Consider the following 23,275-nt stretch of genomic DNA (forward strand, 5'->3'; position numbering starts at 1 on the left):
CGAAAAGCCCACAGCAAATATCATTCTCAATGGGGAAGCACTGGAGCCTTTCCCCTAAGATCAGGAACAAGACAGGGATGTCCACACTCACCACTGCTATTCAAAATAGTACTGGAGGTCCTAGCCTCAGCAATCAGACAACAAAAAGACATTAAAGGCATTCAAATTGGCAAAGAAGAAGTCAAACTCTCCCTCTTCGCCGATGACATGATACTCTACATAGAAAACCCAAAAGCCTCCACCCCAAGATTGCTAGAGCTCATACAGCAATTTGGTAGCGTGGCAGGATACAAAATCAATGCCCAGAAATCAATGGCATTTCTATACACTAACAATGAAACTGAAGAAAGAGAAATGAAGGAGTCAATCCCATTTACAATTGCACCCAAAAGCATAAGATTCCTACGAATAAACCTAACCAAAGAGGTAAAGGATCTATACCCTAAAAACTATAGAACACTTCTGAAAGAAATTGAGGAAGACACAAAGAGATGGAAAAATATTCCATGCTCCTGGATTGGCAGAATTAATATTGTGAAAATGTCAATGTTACCCAGGGCAATTTACACGTTTTATGCAATCTCTATCAAAATACCATGGACTTTCTTCAGAGAGTTAGAACAAATTATTTTAAGATTTGTGTGGAATCAGAAAAGACCCCGAATAGCCAGGGGAATTTTAAAAAAGAAAACCATAGCTGGGGGCATCACAATGCCAGATTTCAGGTTGTGCTACAAAGCTGTGGTCATCAAGACAGTGTGGTACTGGCACAAAAACAGACACATAGATCAATGGAACAGAATAGAGAATCCAGAAGTAGACCCTGAAATTTATGGTCAACTAATATTCGATAAAGGAGGAAAGACTATCCACTGGAAGAAAGACAGTCTCTTCAATAAATGGTGCTGGGAAAATTGGACATCCACATGCAGAAGAATGAAACTGGACCACTCTCTTTCACCATACACAAAGATAAACTCAAAATGGATGAGAGGTAAATGTCAGACAGGATTCCATCAAAATCCTAGAGGAGAACACAGGCAACACCCTTTTTGAACTTGGCCACCGTAACTTCTTGCAAGATACATCCACAAAGGCAAAAGAAACAAAAGCAAAAATGAACTATTGGGACTTCATCAAGATAAGAAGCTTTTGTACAGCAAAGGATACAGTCAACAAAACTAAAAGACAACCTACAGAATGGGAGAAGATATTTGCAAATGACCTATCAGGTAAAGGGCTAGTTTCCAAAATCTATAAAGATCTTATTAAACTCAACAGCAAAGAAACAAACAATCCAATCATGAAATGGGCAAAAGACATGAAGAGAAATCTCACAGAGGAAGACATGGACATGGCCAACATGCACATGAGAAAATTCTCCGCATTACTTGCCATCAGGGAAATACATATCAAAACCACTTGAGATCCCACCTCACACCAGTGAGAATGGGGAAAATTAACAAGGCAGGAAACCACAAATGTTGGAGAGGATGCGGAGAAAAGGGAACCGTCTTACACTGTTGGTGGGAATGTGAACTGGTGCAGCCACTCTGGAAAACTGTGTGGAGGTTCCTCAAAGAGTTAAAAATAGACCTGCCCTATGACCCAGCAATTGCACTGTTGGGGATTTACCCCAAAGATTCAGATGCAATGAAACGCCGGGACACCTGCACCCCGATGTTTGTAGCAGCAATGTCCACAGTAGCCAAACTGTGGAAGGAGCCTCGGTGTCCATCGAAAGATGAATGGATAAAGAAGCTGTGGTTTATGTATACAATGGAATATTGCTCAGCCATTAGAAACAACAAATACCCACCATTTGCTTCAACGTGGATGGAACTGGAGGGTATTATGCTGAGGTTATTATGCTGAGTCAATCGGAGAAGGACAAACAGTGTACGTTCTCATTCATTTGGGGAATATAAATAATAGTGAAAGTGAAAGGGAATATAAAGGAAGGGAGAAGAAATGTGTGGGAAATATCAGGAAGGGAGATAGAATATAAAGACTCCTAACTCTGGGAAACGAACTAGGGGTGGTGGAAGGGGAGGAGGGCGGGGGGTGGGGGTGAATGGGTGACGGGCACTGAGGGGGACACTTGATGGGATGAGCACTGGGTGTTCTTCTGTATGTTGGTAAATTGAACACCAATAAAAATTAATTTATAATAAAAAAAAAACAAAGAAAGGAGGAGTAAATGAGAATCAAATTAAGCATAAGAGAGGAAATAATAAAGATTAGAGGGAAAATGAATGAAAACAAATAACAGAAAAACCATAAAGAAGATCAATACAATCAAATGTTGGTTTTTGAGAAGGTCAATAAAGTTGAAAAACCTCTAGCCAGAGTAAGCAGAAAAAAGAGAAGACACAAATCACAAATATCAGGAATAAAGGTATTTTACAGATATTTATACTACACATTCTACCAGTATTAAAAGTGTAATAAAGGAATATAATGAATAACTTTATGCCAATAAACTTAAAAACTTAGAATGAACAAATTCTAGAAAGATAAAAATTAACAATACTCTAACAAGAAGAAATATATAACTTTAATAGCCCTATTATACATAGAAGACTTTTTAATTAACCTACCACAAAGGAGACAGTAAGTCCATATGATAACATTGATGGATTATGCCAAAAACTTAAGGAAGAAAAATATCAATTCTATACAATATTTTCAAAAATTAAAGACCACAGAATGATTCCCAACCCATTCTATGGGGTCAGCATTACTCTGATACCAAAACTACATAAATACATCACAAAAAAGCAAACTATAGACCAATATCCCTCATGAACAAAAGTAAAAATCATTTAAAATTTTTAGCAAATCAAATCCAACAAAATATAAAAACAGATACATACCATGACCAAGTGGGGCTTATGCCAGGCATGCAAGATTGACTTATACAAAAACAATTGATATATTAACTAAGAAACGATACAAAACTGTATTATTATTTAAATAGACATAGAAAAACCATTTGACCAAACCCAACATCCATTCTTCTCAGCAAATGTGGAATAGAAATGAACTTCCTGACACTATAAAGGTCATCTATGAAAAACATACAAGTGGGGCACCTGAGTGGCTCAGGCTGTTAAACATCAAACTCTTGATTTTGGCTCAGGTCTTAATCTCAGAATCACAAGATTGAGCCCCATATTGGGCTCCCTGCTCAGCATGGAGTCTGTTTAATATCTCTCTGTCTCCTTCTCTGTCTTCCCCTCAAATAAATAAATAAATACATAAAATCATCTTTTTGTTTTGTTTTGTTTTTAGATAAAATCTTTAAAAAACAAAAACAAAAACGCACACACAAAACAACATACAAGTAATATCATACTTAATGGTAAAAGACAGAATATTTTACCACCAAGATCAGGAATAAGGAAAGGATGGCCATTCTTACCATTTCTATTCAACATTACTGAATTTAACGTTCAACTGCAGGTTCTGGCCAGTACTATTAAGCAGGTATTAAAAAAAAAGGCATCCCAATGGGAAAGGAAGAAGTAAAACCGTCTGCAGCCAAAATGATCATCTATATAAAATTCCTATGGAATTGACCTAAAAAGCTGCAAAAACTGGTAAGTGGATTTAGCAATATTACAGGATATCAGATCAATATGCAGAAATCAATTATATTTCTATGTGGTAGCAATAAAATATACTGGAAATTAAAATTTAAAGTGTCATTTATAATAGCATCAATCAGCATGAAATACTTAAGGATAAATCTGAAAAAAAAAAAGAATGTGAATAATCTGTACACCGAAAAAATGCAAAACATAGTAGAGATAAATTAAAGATCTAAATCTAAATAAATACTTATGTTCTTGTTCATGGGTCAGAAGACTTAATATTGTCAAAACGTCAATTCTCTCTAGGCTTATTTATAGTTTTTTTTTAAAGATTTATTTATTTATTTATTTATTTATTTATTTATTTATTTATTCATGAGAGACAGAGAGAAAGAGAGAGAGAGAGAGAGGCAGAGACACAGGCAGAGGGAGAAGCAGGCTCCATGCAGGGAGCCTGATGTGGGACTTGATCCTGGAACTCTATCCTGGGACTCCAGGATCATGCCCTGGGCCGAAGGCAGGTGCTAAACTGCTAAGCCACCCAGGGATCCCCTTATTTCTAGTTTCAATGCAATCTTCGCCAAAATCTCAGCAGGTTTCTTTTGGTAAAAATTGGCAAGCCAATTCTAAAATTTGTATGAAATGCAAAAACCAAGAAAAGCTAAAGAAATCTTGAAAAAAAATCTTGCAGGATTTAAAATACCTGATTTCATAACTTACTATAAAGCAAACAAAGCCCACAAGATGCCATACACACTTGCTGGAATGGCTAAAATTAAAGACTTACCAATGACCTAACAATTTTACTCCTAGGTTTTACCCAAAAGAAATTAAAGCATACATTCACACAAGGACATGTACACATATTTTTGGAACAGCTTATATGCTGTCACCAAAAAACTGAAAATACTTAAATGTTTGTCAACAAATGAATTGTAAACAAATTGTGATATAACCACACAATAGACTACTGCTCAGCAGGAAAGAGGAATTAACTACTGATACATGCAGTAACACAGATAAATCTCAAAATAATTACAATGAGTTAAAGAAATTATGATAAGTTAAGCAAAAAAATGTACATACCATATAATTCCATTAGTATAAAACTGGAGAAAATGCAAACTACGCTATAGTGACCTTAAGCAGATTATTGGTTTCTTAGATGGTTCAGAAAAGAAGCCAGTGGAAAGCAAGAAAATAGAGAAACTAAGCTTTTAACTTTGTATTCCCAGTGCCTAGTATTAGGTCTAGCACAGAGTGTGTGTATCATATATACATATAATAAATTTTTGAGAGAATAAATATTCATGTACAGAAATATTCTTTGATTGGCATAATGATTAAGAATGTAGATTCTAGGGTGCTTGGGTAGCTCAGTGGTTGAACATCTGCCGTCAGCTCAGGTTGTGATCCAGGGGTCCTGCGTTGGGCTCCCTGCTCAGTGGGGACTCTGCTTCTTCCTTTGCCTCTCCCCTTACTTGTGCACTCTGTTTCCATCAGATAAAGAAATAAAATTTTAACAACAACAACAAAAAGACTGTAGATTCTAAAATCAGATGCATGATTCTGGCCTGCCAGCTGTGCAAAATTGGGAGTGTAATTTAACCACACCATGCTTTTAAAAAAAAATAGTTATTAAAAAGGGGAAAAATAGGGATGCCTGGGTGGCTCAGTGGTTTAGCGCCTGCCTTTGGCCCAGGTCCTGATACAGGAGTCACGGGATTGAGTCCCACATCGGGCTCACTGCATCGAGCCTCCTTCTCCCTCTGCCTGTGTCTCTGCCCAACCCCTCTCTCTGTGTCTCTCATGAATAAATAAATAAATAAATAAATAAATAAATAAATAAATAAAACATTTAAAAAAGGAGGAGAAATATTATCTCCCTCTCACAGGTATTATGAGGATTAAATGTGATAATTCATTTATAAGTGCTTGGTACAGGGTGGTTCAACATAAGAAAATCAATCAATATAGTACATCACAGTAACAGGATGAAGGAAAAAACTATATGATCTCAGTTCTCACAGAAGAAAAAGCATGTGACAAAATTCAATACCCTTTTATGATAAAAAACACTCATAAAACTAGGAATAGAGGAGAACATTCTCAACATGATAAAGACCATATATGAGAAACAGCACCACATTCAAAGGCAAAATACTGAAATATTTTCCCCTAAGTTCAGAAACAAGGAAACTATGCCCAATTTTAGCACTGGTATTCAACATGAAATTAGAAGTTATATCCAAAGAAATTAGGTAGGGAAAAAAAGGCATCTATCCAAATTGTAAAGAAAGAAGTAAAAATATCTTTATTCACAGATGACATAATCCAATATATAGAAAACACCAAAGAAGCTGCAAAAAACTATATGCACTAATAAATAGATTGAGCAAAGTTACAGAATACAAGGTCAACACATAATCAGTTAAGTTTCTATACACCAGTAATAAATAATTTGAAAAGAAAATTAACAATTCCATTTATAATAGTATCCAAAATAATAAAATACTTAGGGATAAATTCAATCAAGTTGGTGAAAGAATTGTCCACTAAAAACTATAAAGCACCACTGAAAAATATTAAGGAAGACTGAAATAAATGGAAAGACATCTCATGTTCATGGATTAAAACACTTAATATTACTAATATAGAAATCTACCTAAAGTGATCTACAGACTCAAAACAATCTCTATCAAAATACTAATATACTTTTTTTTTGGAGAAATGAATAAACTAATCCTCAAATTCATATGGATTTGAAAGGGGTTCTGAATACCTTAAACAATCTTGAAATAGAAAACAGAGAACTCTTATTCTCTAATTTCAAAACCTATTTCAAAGCTACAGTCATTAAAAGAAGGTGGTACTGGCATATAGACAAATAGTTCAAAAGAACAGAAGAGAATTGAGAATTCAGAAACAAACGCATGCATCTAGGTCAACTTAATTTTTGACAAGGGTAGTGAGATCATTCAAGGGAGAAGCAACAGTTTCTTTAACAAATGGTACTGGGACAACTGGCTATCCATATTGAAACAAATCCCTATCTCACAGTATATAGAAAATCAATTGAAAATGAATCAACAATAAAAATATAAGAGTTGGGGCACATGGGTGGCTCAGTCAATCAAGCATCTGATTCTTGATTTTGGCTCAGGTCATGATCTCAAGGTTGTGAGATGGAGCTCTGTATCTGACTGCATGCTCAGTGGGAAGTCTAACTGAGATTCTCTCTCTCTCTCCCTTTGCCCCTCCTCCCCAGTCACACACATTGTCTCTCTCTCAAATAAATAAATAAATCTTTAAAAAAATATAAGAGCTATAAAACTATTAAAAGAAAAGAAAGGAGTAAATCTACTTCAGGTTTGGCTATGGATTCTTAGATATAAGTGAGCAATAAAAGAAAAAGAATTGGACTTTGTCTAAATTAAAAACTTTTGCATCAAGGGTATCATAAAGAAAGTAAAAAGACAATCTACAGAATTGAGAAAATATTTGTAAATCATATAGCTGATAAGATCTAGCATCCAGAATATCTAAAAAAAAAACTCTTACAACTTAGTAATAAAACACATAAATAACCTAATTAAAAAATGGGTAAGGGACTTAAATAGACATTTCTCCAGAGAATGTATACAAATGGCCAAGAAGCACATGAAAAGATGTTAGCATCATTAGTCGTTGGGGAAATAAAAATCAAACAAGATACTACTTCATACTCACTAGGGTGGCAATAGCCAAAGAGAGAGCGAGAGAGAGAATAACTAGTGTTATCAAGGATATGGAGAATCTGGAACACTAATACATCACTGGTATGGATATAAAAATGTTCTGGCTGCTGTAGAAAGCAGTTGGGAGTTTCCTCAAAAAGTTAAATGTAAAATTACCACATGACCCAATAAAAATCAACAATTCTGTAAAGTATATAACCCAGAGAACTGTGAACTGTAAATAAATACATGAACAGCTCAAAACAAATAGCACAAATACATGCAAGTTCATAATAGCACAATTTCCAAAATGCCAAAAACTGGGAAAAAAAAAACACCCAATCCATCATTAGATGAATGAATAAACAAATCATGGTAATATATATTCAATGGAATATTATTAGCCATAAAAAGAAATGAAGTACTAATACATGCTGCAACATGGATGAATTTCAAAACATTATGCCAAGTGGAAGAAGCCAGACACGAAAGGCAGAATTCTATTATATGATTCCTTGTATGTGAAAAATTCAGAACTGGTAAGTCCATCAATATAATGCAAGTTAGTGGCTGCCAAGAGCTGGAGGAGGGAATTAGGAGTAACTGCTCAATGGGTACAGCTTTATTTTGAGGCGATAAAATGGTTTTGAACTGTTTTAGAACTAGATGGAGCTGATAGATGCACAACATTGTGAATGAGCTAAATGTCACTGAATTGTTCACTTTAAAACAGTTAATTTATGTTACATGGATTTCACCTGAATTTTTTTAAAAAGTGACATACTGCCTAGCACATTATAAGTACTAAAGAAAAACTAACCATTAGAGTTTTTATTATAGTTTTACTTATAATAACAATATTAGAAGCAATATAAAAATGAAACAATAGGAAATTAAATTTAAAAATTGAGGTACATCCACATGTCGAAATATTTTGCAGCCATTCAAAAACATGTAAGGGCATTTAATGATAATGGAAAATACTCAGGATGTTAAGTTCAGCATTTATAACCAGAAAATCTCAGTAAGTATTATGTTTAAAATGTAAAAGCTTGTTCACCATATTTCACGTTCATCTCAAGTTTGATTTTAACTGTCCAAAAAGCCGAAATATTCAATTTTGCAAAATTAGAATACTCAGAATCCACATCAATTCAAGATTAAATGTATTTTTGTATTTTTGTATCGAATTAAAGTCCAGAAGCCAAGACCTGGCATCTGATTTCCACTTTGTAGCTGAACTTGACTCTCCAGCTTTATTTCTTAGATTCTCTACTCTCCTTTATGTACCACTCTATGTCCTGCCCACTCTCAACTGCAACTATTTCCTCTTCTCTCTCCTGCCAGAAATATCCTTACTTACAGTGCTATCACTTCCTGGAGGAACCTTCTTTAATCCCAGCTGCCGGCTGTCCCTATTTGTTCAAGGCTCTCTAGAGATCATGCAGACTTCTCATTCTGTCTGGTGTTGTGATTATTCCTGCACACGTTTCACTTCCTCTGCCAGGCCAGGCCTGTGACTTACTCATATTTATAATGACTAAGGCATCTGGCAGAGCACTGTGCTGTGAACGTAGTAGGTGTTCAATAAATGTTTATGAAATTGAATGGAATTTCTGGAACAGATGGGTAACGATTCAGATGTCAGGATATAATGCAAACTGTTTCCTGTAGTGCCTATGTTTAAACAGACAGTGCTCTGCTCTCTGCATTGTAAATGCTGCCACATGCTTATTCAATATAGCATTCATCAACACTAAACGGTAATGTTACAGAGACACGTAATAGGCCAACGGGGGATCATTTAGATAATTTACAGGCAAATCACCATTAGCATTTACCACTTTTCACTTCAAATCCCCATCAAGATCCCCTTTGCTCTCTAGTGTGCATGCATACAGAGGGCTCTTCTCATAGTCACATAATCTACCCATCTGATTACTAGACACATTGATCAAGTTACCTTCCTATGTATGGAATAAAGAGGGTGTAATCCACAAATTTGACATTAGTAATGCTTCCTGGTTTGCTTTATTGATTTTTCAGGTTGACATTTGGATAATGAAGCATCTCATTAGGGACTAGAAAGATGAGTTTTTTCTCATTTGTTAAATCTGTGCAGAGCTACATTAAGGGCAGACCACTGGGGCAGGTTTGCTGGGGTGCCAAAACACTACTGCGTTTTAAAATGGTGCCTGTTAACTTGTGTTTCTGGTGAACTCTAGCTTATTTTGTTCCCTCTAAGCTAGATAGTACGCTGTAGGTGAAATAATAATAGAAAATAATAATAAATAGAATAACAGTAGACCTAGCACTAATGCAGAAGAAGTAATAATACTCCTCTGCTGACCTACTTCCATGCAAGTTGCATTTATATCTATAGGAGACACCACTAGCCCTGATGTCAGCATGTTGACAGTTGATTCTTACAGGCAATTATGGTCAACAGAATTCTGAGGCCAACTAGTGCTTCACTTAATGCTGTTTACTGGACATGAGGTATTTATTTTAATATGTGAAGCGAAAAACTTTTAATATGCCTCCCAAGACATTCTTTGATTCCAAAACTAGCAAAAGAAAACTGAAAAGGGGTTTACTGGCAAGAGAGCCAGAAAGTATGTTTAAACATAATTTGAATTAGACTTTTTACCTCTAATCATGTGACTGCTCCACTTAGTAATCATGGGGGACTATTGTTACAAAGAAGCAGGGGGTTCTAGGGAGAAAATTTGTGGGTTCTGAAGTCAGACCAGACTCAATCCAATCTCATTTCTACCACTTAGTAGAAACTATGTGTCTTTCAGCACGTCACAAAACCTAGGTCTCAGTTTCATCATTTTGAAATTGGGGATGATAATGGTGTCTCACACAGGACTGTTGTGAGCATTAAATAAGATAAATCATACAAAGGAATCAATCAGTACCAGAAAATAATAAGCACTCAGAAAATATTAGTCTCTTATTATTCAACTATGAACTGAAAAATTATGAAATGAAAGATAACTGTAAATAAGTTAAGATGTTATGTTCTCTATCTTTAATATGGTTTTTTCTTTTATGATAGAAAAGTAGTTTTTATTCTGCTCCACTAAATCAGTGTTAACCAAATATTTAAAGGAGTTCGGTTTTTTTAAAGGCACCAAATTGGTAGCTTTCCTGAGGTATACACAATGCCTCAGCCCAACCCTGAATGTATACAATATGGCTCACTGAAAAATATATATTAAAGGAAATAAACTGTAAAGAAAATAACTTGCCAAACAAAACAACAGTCCTGAACAATTTTATATGTTAATTCAACATGACCTCCAGTTTACTAAATCTCCAGCAGGATGTACCATTTCACCCATTGGAAATGACTAAACCCTAACAAAACAGTTCCTATTCCACATTATAGATCCATCATTTTTCACTTCAATTCTTACCTGTTTATGACAATGAATCTTTATAGGCCAAGGATCCCAAGCCCAGGCAATACAGAAAGACAGCTTTTTGGTTGTTGATCTCTTGAAGTGCTATGTAAGACAACTTTCATGAGACCTGCACAGAAGAGGATATCAATTAGACCATATTATTTCATTCCTCAATGTGTGCTCATGACATCCTGCAGATGATTCATGGGTACCCAGGTTTGTTTTATGTTTGTTTTTTGTTTTTTAAGATTTATTTATTTATTCATGATAGACAGAAGAGAGAGGCAGAGACAGAAACAGACTCCATGCCGGGAGCCCAACGCCGGACTTGATCTCGGGACTCCAGGATCGCGCCCTGGACCTAAGGCAGGCGCTAAACCGCTGAGCCACCCAGGGATCCCCCCAGGTTTGTTTTAGAAGCCTGGGGGAGCAGAGGGTAAGGAGGAAGGATACTTCCAATGCTGCCTATGTGATATTGGACCAATTACAACTAGTCAAATTTCTCACCTGTCAAACCTGGATAACAATTTTAATTTACATACTTGGCACTTGGTTTAACTAAAATGTATACAAAGTGTTTTTGAAACTGTTAAACTTATGAATGTTAGTTACTCCTGGAGAGAGTATAACTCTCTGCCCCTTTCCTCTCTCTTACCCTCTAACACCCACACCCATGCATACACACAAACTAGCTCCAAACTTTTTCTCAAGGTTATGAATCTTTCACCAGCACCCACATGACTTGGTCTTCTCCCACCTTTAGGGCAGTCAGAATCCAAGATGGATGCAAAAGAAGGAGCTGAGTTCATCCTCAGTTATCTTGGTCAAGATTTTGGCATAAAAGGAAATCTAGCTCTTGGGTGTTCTGTTTGGACGATTTTAAAAGGGTTTTATTGTGCCTGTCACCACTCTTCTTTCTCAGGGTTATGGTCAATAATGTACCACCCCAGAGAACAAATAACAAATGGGACCCAAAGCATTTATGTTATTTATCCCATAATCTCCTATACTCTCTGAAGAAGAACTCCATGAAAAAGCAGGAGACATGGCTTGAAACCTGAAGTCATATTGGGGCTTCCTACTTCTTCCACTGAATGGAAACCCTGAGGCTCATGAGGGAGGTGTAAACTGTCCACCCAGTCAGGCACAATGACTGCCAGACTATTCATGAGGATCACACACAGAGGTATTCTGTGCTTTCCATATAGGGTGAGACAACATAGGAGAACCCAATTTTCCTACCAGGAAGGCACATGTCTTCGTGTGTTTCCCAGGAAGGAATGGATATGGGTTATGGCTGGCTGCTCCACCTCCATTCTCCTCCCTGATACCTCTATGAGCAAGGGCACTGACAGGATAAATCCTGGGACCATGTTTATAATATGTGGCCATAGGACAGAGTAGCCAGTAGATAACCATTGCTATCATATATAATTAAAGGAAAAGTAAGGGTTTGAGGCTCTATTTTTAAAACCTCTTCATTGAATATAAGTATTTGAAAAAAAATCTTTTTAGTTTTAAATCTAAATTTCAAAATTTTCCCTTTGGATGAAAGGTACTATATCATGGTTCTCCAAGAAAAGCAGAATGAATTGGAGATTTTGGCAATTTCTAGCAATTCCCAAGATTGGCAAGGTGAGTTGGCAAGCTAGAGACCCATGAGAGTCATTGATTTAGTTCCAGTCTGAATCTGAAGGCATGAGAACCAGAAGAGCCAGTGGTGTAGCTCCAGTCCAAAGTAAGCATGAGACCTGGGAAGAGCTGATATCTCAGTTCAAAGATCACCAGGCATGAAGAATTCTCTCTTACTCCAGTAAGTCGGCCTTATTGTTCTATGTGGACCTTTAACTGGTTGGATGATACCCACACACAGAAGAGCAACTGCTTTGCTCAGTCTACCAATTCAAATGTTAATCTCATCCAGAAACACCCTCACAGACACATCCAGAATAATGTTTGGTGAAATGTCTGGGTACTTGATGGCTCAATCAACCTAACATAAAATTAACTGTCAAAGATAATAATTAACATTTACAACTTAAATTTCTTATCTAAGACCGTAAGTATTATGACTCCACTAGCCCTACAAGTTTCTTACTATTCATATTTTCTTATTTCAGAATTGAGGAGAAACTACTTGACTACTTCCTAAATTATTAAAGGATCAAAGTAACTTTCTCCTATTTTAATTACAGAAGTTTTTATATTTGCACTTTATTACTTTTCCACTCTGCTAACTCCCTTTCCTTCAGAGAACACCTCTTACAGGAACTGATGACTGAGTATTCAAGCTTTTTTAATACTTTCTGTGCCAGATAATATTTCAATGGAAGATCTGCAAGTAGATCAACTTATTGCCCAAAAGCCTCATCAAAATTCTGGATACAATAAACTCTTTTCAATCGTCTCTCAAGAGGTGATAATTAGCTTTCATTAAACATAATAAATATTAATGCAAGCCAGAAACAAAGTACAGACAGAATTGTACTATGCACATTAATAATGCAAAGATTCAGTCTTTGGATTATATGGAGCTCCCTGGGAATGACAGGCAGTCTAAGACAACACTGAAGATGACTGATTTACACAAAGAAAGTTCCCTTTTCATGTGGCAACACTGAAGACTGACTTTTCTTGAGTTTTGAATTCAAAAGGAATTGAGAGATGTACGTATTTTTTAAGCTCTTTAACTCTGTGTCTATAGCACTGCTTTTTTCTTAAAAAAAGAAAAAAGTCTATACTATGACATCAGGGGCTTTTATCAAGCAATATCAATGTCTACTTAAATAGCAATAAGTATAAGAATGGCACTGAGAGGAGGAGGGATGGGTATCCCCATTGAGTATACAAAACTCACGTTAAAGTTTAAAAAAAATCTAACCCACAGTTAGTTATCAATGTACTGGGATGGATGAAATTATAAATGACTGACCACATTAAATGTTGATGAGGATGTGGAGGATTTGGAACTGAAGAGTGCACTGTTTAAGGAAAGGTGGGTATAGGGATCCCTGGGTGGCTCAGCGATGCCTGCCTTTGGCCCAGGGCATGATCCTGCAGTCCCAGGATAAGGAGTCCCACATCAGGCTCCCTGCATGGAGACTGCTTCTCCCTCTGCCTGTGTCTCTTAGGCTGGTATATATATATATATATATATATATATATATATATATATATATACACACACACACAATGGAATATTACTCAGCCATCAGAAACAATGAATACCCACCATTTGCTTCGATGTGGATGGAACTGATCATGCTGAGTGAAGTAAGTCAATCGGAGAAGGACAAACATTATATGATTTCACTCACATGGGGAATATAAAAAATAGTGAAAGGGATTATAGGGGAAAGAAGAGAAAATGAGTGGGAAAAATTAGAGAGAGTGACAGACCATGAGAGACTCCTAACTCTGGGAAATGAACAAGGGGTAGGAAGGGGAGGTGGGCAGGGGGATGGGGTGACTGGGTGACAGGCACTGAGGGGGGCACCTGACAGGATGAGCACTGGGTATTATACTATAAGTTGGCAAATCGAACTCTAATAAAAAAAGAAAAGAATGTGAGAAAACAAAAACAGAAACAAAAACCAAAAAAAAAAAAAAAAAAAAAGGAAAAAAGGAATAGGCTGAACCCAGGCACCTGGTTCTCTCCGGAGTGGAAAGTCAGAGCGGGAGTGGTCAACATCAGTTTGCCTTGAGTTAGACTGTCAGTAACTAATTGTAAAATCCCTCACACCCCATCTAACTGAAGGAGAGATAACTTAAACTTTCATGTTGTGAGCATGAGTACTCAACAGAGGAGCATTAACATTTCTAATAATCTGCTCTGTTTACTTAAGTGCTTTAATCTACAAAAGGATTCCACACTGAGAGTTTATGTTGAAACATTTTTTAAAAATCCAGTGGGAACTTTCAACAAATTGTGCATAACTAGGAAAAAGTGAACCTTGATGCTTACTTCAAACAATACATGAAAATGAACTCAAAATGCATTGTACACCTAAATGTGATAGGTAAAATGGCCAAACTTGCAAAAGAAAACTTTGAGGTAAAAAAAAAAAAAAAAGAAAAAGAAAAAGAAAACTTTGAGGTAGGCAATGATTTTTTTTTTAAACAGGATATAAAAAAGCACAAATCAAAAAATTAAAATGGTAAGTTAAAGCCACCATTGAGAAAGTAAAAAGATATGTTAGAAGCTGGAAGAAGATAGTCTTAATAATATGTCTAATAGAGGATTCATATCCAAAATGCATTTTATTTTTTTTTTATTTTTTTTTATTTTTATTTTTTTTCAAAATGCATTTTAAAATTAGACCACAACACTATAAGGGAAAAGGCAAAAAACCTAACTAAAAGCGGGTTAAATACATTTAAATCACAATTAGTTACCACTCTATAATAGAATGGCTAATAATTAAAATGACTGACTACATTAAATGTTGACAAGGTTGTAGAGGGATTAGAACTCTCATAAACTGCCCATTGGAATGTAAAATGTTACAACCACTTTGGAAAACTGCTTGGAGTTTCTTATAAAGTTGAATATAAAAAAAGTAAAATGAAATCCACACTACCATATGACATGTTCCAGCAATTCTACTCGAGTATTTAGCTAAGAGAAATAAAAACATATGTGTATACAAAGATATACCTACACAAATGTTCATAATAGCTCTATTCAGTTGTTACTTATGATAGCACAAAATTAGAAATAACCTGAATGTCTATCAACAGATGAATTAATAACCAAATTGTGTAACATCAGTACAACAGTTCAGTGATAAAAAGGAATGAACTATTACAGACACGCCTCAAGAGCATGGTCAGTGAAAGAAGCCAGACATGGGACACCTGGGTGGCTTAGCAGTTGAGCATCTGCCTTCAGCTCAGGGCCTGATCTAGGGTTTGGGGATTGAGTCCCTCATCGGGCTTGCTGCAAAGAGCCTGCTTCTCCCTCTGTCTGTGTCTCTGCCTCTTTCTCTCTGTGTCTCTCATGAATAAATAAATAAAATCTTTTAAAAAAAGAAAGAAAGAAAGAAAGAAGCCAGACAGAAGAATACATACTGTATAATTCTATTTATATAAAATTCTACAGCAAGTAAAAGTAATCTATACTAACAGAAAGCAGATTAGCATTTGGCTAGAACTATGGATGTGGACATAGACTGCAAATAGGCACAAGGGAGCCTTTTGGGATGATGGAAATAGTCTATGTCTTGATTGTGGTGGCAGTCACATAAATGCATATATGTGTCGAAATTCATCAAACTGTACACTTAACATGAGAAGGTTTATTATATGTAAATTACATCTCATTAAAGTTGATTTGTTTTTTATAAATTTGTCTTTTGCAAATTGGCTAATGACTTGAACAGGCACTTCACCGAAGAAGATATCCAAATGGCCAATAAGCATATGAAAATATGCTCAAAAAAAAAAAAAAAAAAAAGAAAGAAAATATGCTCAATATCATTACTCATCAAGGAAATGCAGATTAAAACCACAATGGGATGTCACTACATATCCACTAAAATGGACAAATTTTAAGCTTTTGACAAATTCTGGCAAGAATGTGAAGTAACTGGGATGCTCATACATAGCTAGTAGGAGTATAAAATGGCACAACTACTTCAAAAAACTGTTTGGAAATTTCCACTAACACTAAACACTGCTTGTCCTATGAACCGGCAATTCCACCAGTAGATACATGCACAAAAGAAATGAGTGCCATCATCCACCACAAGACAGACACTAGGATGTTCACAGTTGCTTTATTCCTAATAACCAAAAACTGGGAACAGTCTAAATGGAAATCAACAGAATGAATAAATAAGTTGTGGCATATTCTTTTTTTTTTTTTTTTTTTTTTTTTTAAATTTTTATTTATTTATGATAGTCACAGAGAGAGAGAGAGGCAGAGACACAGGCGGAGGGAGAAGCAGGCTCCATGCACCGGGAGCCTGATATGGGATTCGATCCCGGGTCTCCAGGATCGCGCCCTGGGCCAAAGGCAGGCGCCAAACCGCTGCGCCACCCAGGGATCCCTGTGGCATATTCTTATAATGAAATACTATAAGAATAATGCAAATGTGTGAACTGGTTAGCCACCATGAATGAATCTTACAGATACTATGCTGAATAACAGAATCTGACAACAAAAATTCTGTATGGTCTCATTTAGTTCAAGAACAGGCAAAATTAAAACTCTTCTCCAAGATGAGAAGTGAAAAACTAATCAATAATGATAAAACTCAGAATATGGGTTACTGCTAGAGTGGTTTAGCCTGGGAAAGGACACAAAACAAACATCTGAGGTACTGAAAAAAATCCTGTATCTTGCTCTAGATAGGGGTATAGGACTGTATGCATATTTAAAAGTACCATCAAACTTTAAAAAAAATCACCAAACTATACATTTAACATTAGTGAACTTTACACACTTTACTATGTGGATATATATGCATCAATCTAAAAAATCCATTGGGACCTCCTAATACTTGAGTATCTTCTCTTATAAAAGTAAAGATATCACTGGTGATAGGAAGAAAGGTGAAACACTTGATTTGTTAATATGAGACTCCTTTTTACTAAAGGGACACATAGTGCACAAGACACACAGTGCAAAAGAATATATAATAAAAATTCATTTTTTTTAATGAAGCAAAGTTTTATCTCAAATTCAAGTAGAAAGATTCTGAAGGGGATCCCTGGGTGGCGCAGCGGTTTGGCGCCTGCCTTTGGCCCAGGGCGCGATCCTGGAGACCCAGGATGGAATCCCACGTCGGGCTCCGGGTGCATGGAGCCTGCTTCTCCCTCTGCCTGTGTCTCTGCCTCTCTCTCTCTCTCTGTGTGACTATCATAAATTTAAAAAAAAAAAAAAAAGATTCTGAAGTAATATTTGAAGTTCAAAAGTCCCTTGCAGTGACTAAAATTATTAAACATTTTCTTATTACAATCACTTTGTTCTACTTATGCTCCTACAACACTCTTCTTTTATTTTTTTTCCTTGATAAGCTTAAAATGTTTTCTTCAAGGTGACAGGCACCTTGCCCTGAAATAACTGGCGTCTCTCCAGGGAGGTGAAAGATCACTTTGTAAGCAAAGGCTGAGAGATGTGAAGAGCAATATTAACCTACAAAAAGATCATGGATATTTGGGAATTCAGTCTCCAGTCTTGTTAAAACCCGACAGAGCCTGGGGAAGGAATGCAGATTGGAAGAGAACAGATTTCTGCCCATCAAGAAAACCAAAGGAGGAGTTCATGAATATGGATTCTGGGCCTGCCTTCTTGCTATGGAGAGAATTGCAGACACAGGGCGATCCATATCTCAGTGCCTAGATCCAGTCCAACAGCACACTGCTGTAGGTTATAAACAACTCATCAAACTGCAATCTAGACCTATTTCTTCACATGAAAGTGAAAGAAATCATGTTTCTGAGGATAGAATCCATTTTGCAAAATTGTTGATAAGTCCTATTCTGGGAACTTTAAGTTAGAGCCCAAGCAAATTAGAGTCTGCTATATACAAAGTGCTCAAAAAAATGCTCACTACAAAAACACCAACAGGGCAGAATTTCCAAGCCAATATATATTGCAGGTGGAAGATGGTGGATGGAAATGATTTAGGAAGAGATCAATAGAAAGGGAGCAGAGCAAAGAGTTGTTGGCTAGTTATGGAACAGACTTTTAACTTTTTTTTAAAAGATTTTATTTATTAATGAGAGACACACACAGAGAGAGGTAGAGACACAAGCAGAGACACAGGCAGAGGGAGAAGCAGGCTCCATGCAGGGAGCCGGATGCGGGACTCAATCCCAGGTCTCCAGGATCACGCTCTGGGCCGAAGGTGGCGCTAAACCACTAAGCCACCTGGGCTGCCCTAACTTTTTCATCATGTATCAGAGTTCTTTTGAGGAACATGTAATCTGTCCTTAAAGAAAATGGCAGATTTCATAATTAGATTTTTTTCTTGTTTTTTTCCCAGGAAAGGTACAATCTAATTGGTACTATTTCCAGTTTACCAAGGACTGAGTTAGGCATTTCTCTTTAAATATGCCTGCTGAATAGAAGCCAGGACTCAAACAGCACACATGGTGAGTGTTTTCAAGGCATACTGTTAGTGATGAGTTATTAACAACTTATTATGTTGAAAAAAATTCAGTTGATTCACAACAAAAAGGAAGAAACCCTAGATGGAGATTTTTACTGTTATAAAAGAAAGTAGTCAAGTGGTCTTTCTGATTTCTTTGCTCAAAAACTGCCATTTGTTACTCCCTGTATTTTAGCAACCATAGTGTTTCAGAGGGTAAAACGATAGTGAGCAAATCTTGTCTTTTTTGTATAAAATTGCCTTTCAAGTATTTGAAGGCAGCTAATGTGTCTCCCATTAAAACTTCTACAGGCCAAAGACTCCTGGTTTTTTTAATTGTCTCTTGAAGAACACTTCCCTTCTTGGCCATCTTATCCTGGAGGCTTTTTGTTTGCCAGTATCCACCTTAAATTGGGGTGTTCAAAATTGAAAGCAATATTCTACCTTTAATCAGACCAGTGAGAAACCCAGTGGGATTATATTGGCTGTGATCTGGACACACCACTAGCCTATTAATGCAATTGGGAATTTTTTTGTTTTTTTAGTTTAGCAGCTACATCTGATTGTTGGCTTATGCTATGGACAAGCGGAATACTCATATCTTTTTTCACATAAACTGCTGCCAAACCACATCTCCCTGTTTTGTACTAAGGCATTTCAAAGGTAAATACAGAAGATAACATTTGGATTTTCCATATCACTCCAACCTGTCAAGACTATTTTGAATCTTTATTTTATCATAAATCATATTCACTCCCTTTTCCAGCTTCTGTCATCTTCTAACTTGATAAGGATATCTTCTATGACTTCAACAAGTCACTTATAAAAAATCTCTAACAGGGGTGCCTGGGTGGCTCAGCCTGTTGGGTGTCTACTTTTGGTTCAGGTCATGATCCCAGGGTCCTATGATTGAGCCCCGAGTCAGATTCTCTGCTTAGCAGGGAGTCTGTTTCTCTCTCTCTCTCTCTCTCTCTCTCTCTCTCTCCCTCTCTCATGCACATGCTTTCTCTAAAATAAATAAATATGTCTTTAAAAAAATACAATTTTAAAAAGTCTCCAACAATACAGAGCTCTGTAGTTTGACTCTAGAGATTTATCTGCAAATTAATGAGCTTTTCCACCAAGTATTTCTGAGCACCTACTGTGTACCAGAAACCATGTCAAAGCACCCCCCAACCAAAAAAAAGTTATTTGAAAAAAAATATGATATCTGGGTTTAGAGAATGTTTTTCATTTGATAGATTGTAAAGTGCTATCAATATTTTTAGGGTGAAGATTTTTAAGCAACAAGTATTCCATGAAATTTTGATGTTTTTGCATTATATCACACAGGGCTTGTGCCCCGAGAGACACGGTCAAACACCTAACTAAACCATACATACTAGATCTCTATACTTAGAATATTACTGAAAGATAAAGTAAAATTATTTTGACCAACATTATCTTAGTAAAACGCTTACTGATCCCCACATTCTTTGTAAAATGGGCAGGAAGTATAGACTAGTATTAGAATTCTAGTTCCAGCATCTACCAGCTATATGACCTTGAACAGGACTGATTTCTCAGACACTAAGTTTCTTCATCTGCATTGTGGTAAGGGCAATGAATACATTACACAATTATAATGGGGATCAAATTACAAAAATACATACATTATCATTAAACATTAGCTTTCTTGGGGCACCTGGGTGGCTCAGTTGATTAAGCATCTGACTCTTTTTTTTTTTTTTTAAGTGAATGTGTTTAATGTGTATAAAGACATAAGAGACATATTTAATGTGTATAAATACATAAAAGGAAGAATGACAATTTAAGGAGTTAAGAGACCATTGAGAAAGTGAAAAGCAGCCTCGGACATCTAAGAGCTGGCTTGGCACTCACTGCTGGGCCATATAGTTGTGTTGAACATAAACAATTTCACGGAACATTAACGTTAGATAAAGTCAATCTGTGACCAGGATGGATCTAGATAAAGGCAAGGCCCTATCATAATCGTGTATAACAAAATATGAAATTGTCCTAATAGAACAATAACCAAACATCTCCCACCTTGGCTGAGTGACTGCTACTGTAACTTTAGTCTTGGTCTCATCTATACTCCTTCTAGATAAGATTTACTGATATCTAGAATTATCCTACTTCCTGACAGCATCCCCCCCCTCCAGCAACCCTCAATTTGTTTCCTATAGTTAAGAGTGTCTCATGGTTTGTCTCCCTCTCTGATTTCTTTCCACTCTGTTGTCCCTCCCTGCCACTATGATCCTCTGGGCTGTTTCTTATATTCCACATAGCAGTGAAACCATAAAATAATAGTCTTTTTCTGACTGACTTATTTCACTTAGTGTAATACCTCCAGTTCCAATCATGTCAACATAAATGGTAAGTATTCATCCTTCATGATAGCCAAGTAATACTCCATTGTATATGTATATACAATATGCATATATATGATATGCACATTTATATTATATCTTCTTTATTCATTCATCTGTTGATGGACATCTTGGCTCTCTGCATAGTTTGGCTATTGTGGGCATTGCCGATATGAACACTGGGGTGCAGGTGCTTCTTCAGACCATCACATTTGAATCTTTTGAGTAAATGCCCAGTAGTGCAGTTGCTGGGTCATAGGGTAGCTCTGTTTTTAACTTCTTGAGGAAGCTTCACACTGTTTTATAGAGTGGCTATACTGGCTTGCATTCCCACCAACAGTGCAAGAGGGCTCTCCTTTCTCCCCTAAGCATGCAAACCTTGATTTCAGCTCAGGTCATGATCTCAGGGTTGTGAGATAGAGCCCTGAAGCAGGCTTTGTGCTCATTGGAGAATCTGCTGGAGAATCCCTCCCTCCCTCTCCTCCTCTCCCCTCTACCCACTCAATCTCTCTCTCTCTTGCAAATAAATAAAAAGTTTTTAAAAATTAGTTTTCTTTTTCCTAAAAGTCCATTCACCATTTGACAGTCTTTTGAAATTAATTATTACAATTAATTATTAATTAATTAATTAATTTACTTTTTTTTTACATATTTTTAAAATTGGAGTTCAATTTGCCAACATATAGAATAACACCCAGTGCTCATCCCATCAAGTGCCCTCCTCAGTGCCTGTCACCCAGTCACCCCCACCCCCCGCCCACCTCCCTTTCCACCACCCCTTGTTCGTTTCCCAGAGTTAGGAGTCTCTCATGTTCTCTCTCCCTTTCTGATATTTTCCACTAATTTTTTCTCCTTTCCCCTTTATTCCCTTTCATCACTTTTTATATTTCCCAAATGAATGAGACCATATAATGTTTGTCCTTCTCTGATTGACTTATTTCACTCAGCATAATACCCTCCAGTTCCATCCATGTCGAAGCAAATGGTGGGTATTTTGACAGTCTTTTCAAGATTTTTTCCAGAACTTAATCTTGTTAGTTGTTTTTTTTTGGGGGGGGTGGTGTTTTGTTATTTATTTATTTTATTGGAGTTCAATTTGCCAACATATAGAATCTTGTTAGTTTCCATTCTGAATTCAACCACTTCTGAATTCATCCATCTTTTGCAAAGTAGGATAACATATCTCCATCTTCAGTTTTTCAGCCCTTCCCCATTCTCCATGATTGTGCCATAAGATCTTGGAGACCATATCTGAGATCACATCTGTGGTTCCTTCTGGGCTCTGGTATGTTCTTCTCTGGCTCTAGAAATGAGAATGCTTCTTCTAAGTAACCTTTATACAACTTATCAGTTATGTTGGGCTATAGTCTCTTTGTTGTATGTTTTTCTTCACTTTTCTATTTGAATTCCCCTCTCCTCCTTGAAGACCATGGAAGTAAGAACAGGAGCTTAGTGGTTCAACCTTCTTTCTGTGATGGACTAACTCAGAATAGCCATGTTAACTTTAAAAGCTTATGGATCCATTAACATTTCTAATCCTAAAAGATTATGGACCTGTCAGTCTTGTGAAATCCAAAAGCAAATGGATCTATACTTATGGATTCGACTTCCAGCTACTTGTCAGAGAATAAAATCTCACCATTGGTGCCACCCAGTGCTTTCCAAAAGTTTGGTTGAGAGAAATAATATTTGTAATGTTTTCCCTGAATGGTTTGCAATCCATCCATTCCTCTAATACCCTATACTTCCATCTCCCTGCCCTACTCTGAAATTTTGTTTATTCTTATTTAACATTGTTCAGGTTGATAATACTTATTGTCTATTCAAAAAATATAATTTCCATAATGATCAGTAATCATTCAACAACTAAACAAATTCATTGCTCATTATGAGCCCCCTCCTCCTATCTCTTTATTCCTGAGTTCTTCATTTTGAGTCTTTTCATTGTCTGGATTTCTTGTCTAGTTGTTTTTCCAAGAAAATCCTCTATGTACTAAACTCTGAGATGCTATTCTCCTGAGAAAACTGTTTCCTTTATACTTGAATGACATTTTCATTTTGTATGATATTCTTTGGTCACAC

The 23,275-nt window shown here is 36.4% G+C and overlaps 1 long non-coding RNA gene across 2 annotated transcripts in view; it reads right to left on the bottom strand.

Moving 5' to 3' along the window:
• LOC112918681 (uncharacterized) overlaps nucleotides 1-23,275 on the bottom strand; it is a 197,809-nt gene that overhangs the window by 102,011 nt on the left and 72,523 nt on the right. For both annotated transcript variants that reach the window (XR_011994266.1, XR_003234737.2), the window contains exon 2: nucleotides 10,738-10,852. This is a non-coding gene — a long non-coding RNA (uncharacterized lncRNA). The remainder of the gene's footprint in view (nucleotides 1-10,737; nucleotides 10,853-23,275) is intronic.

Source organism: Vulpes vulpes, chromosome 9, assembly GCF_048418805.1.
Source record: "Vulpes vulpes isolate BD-2025 chromosome 9, VulVul3, whole genome shotgun sequence".
In the NCBI taxonomy this organism is placed as follows: domain Eukaryota; kingdom Metazoa; phylum Chordata; class Mammalia; order Carnivora; family Canidae; genus Vulpes; species Vulpes vulpes.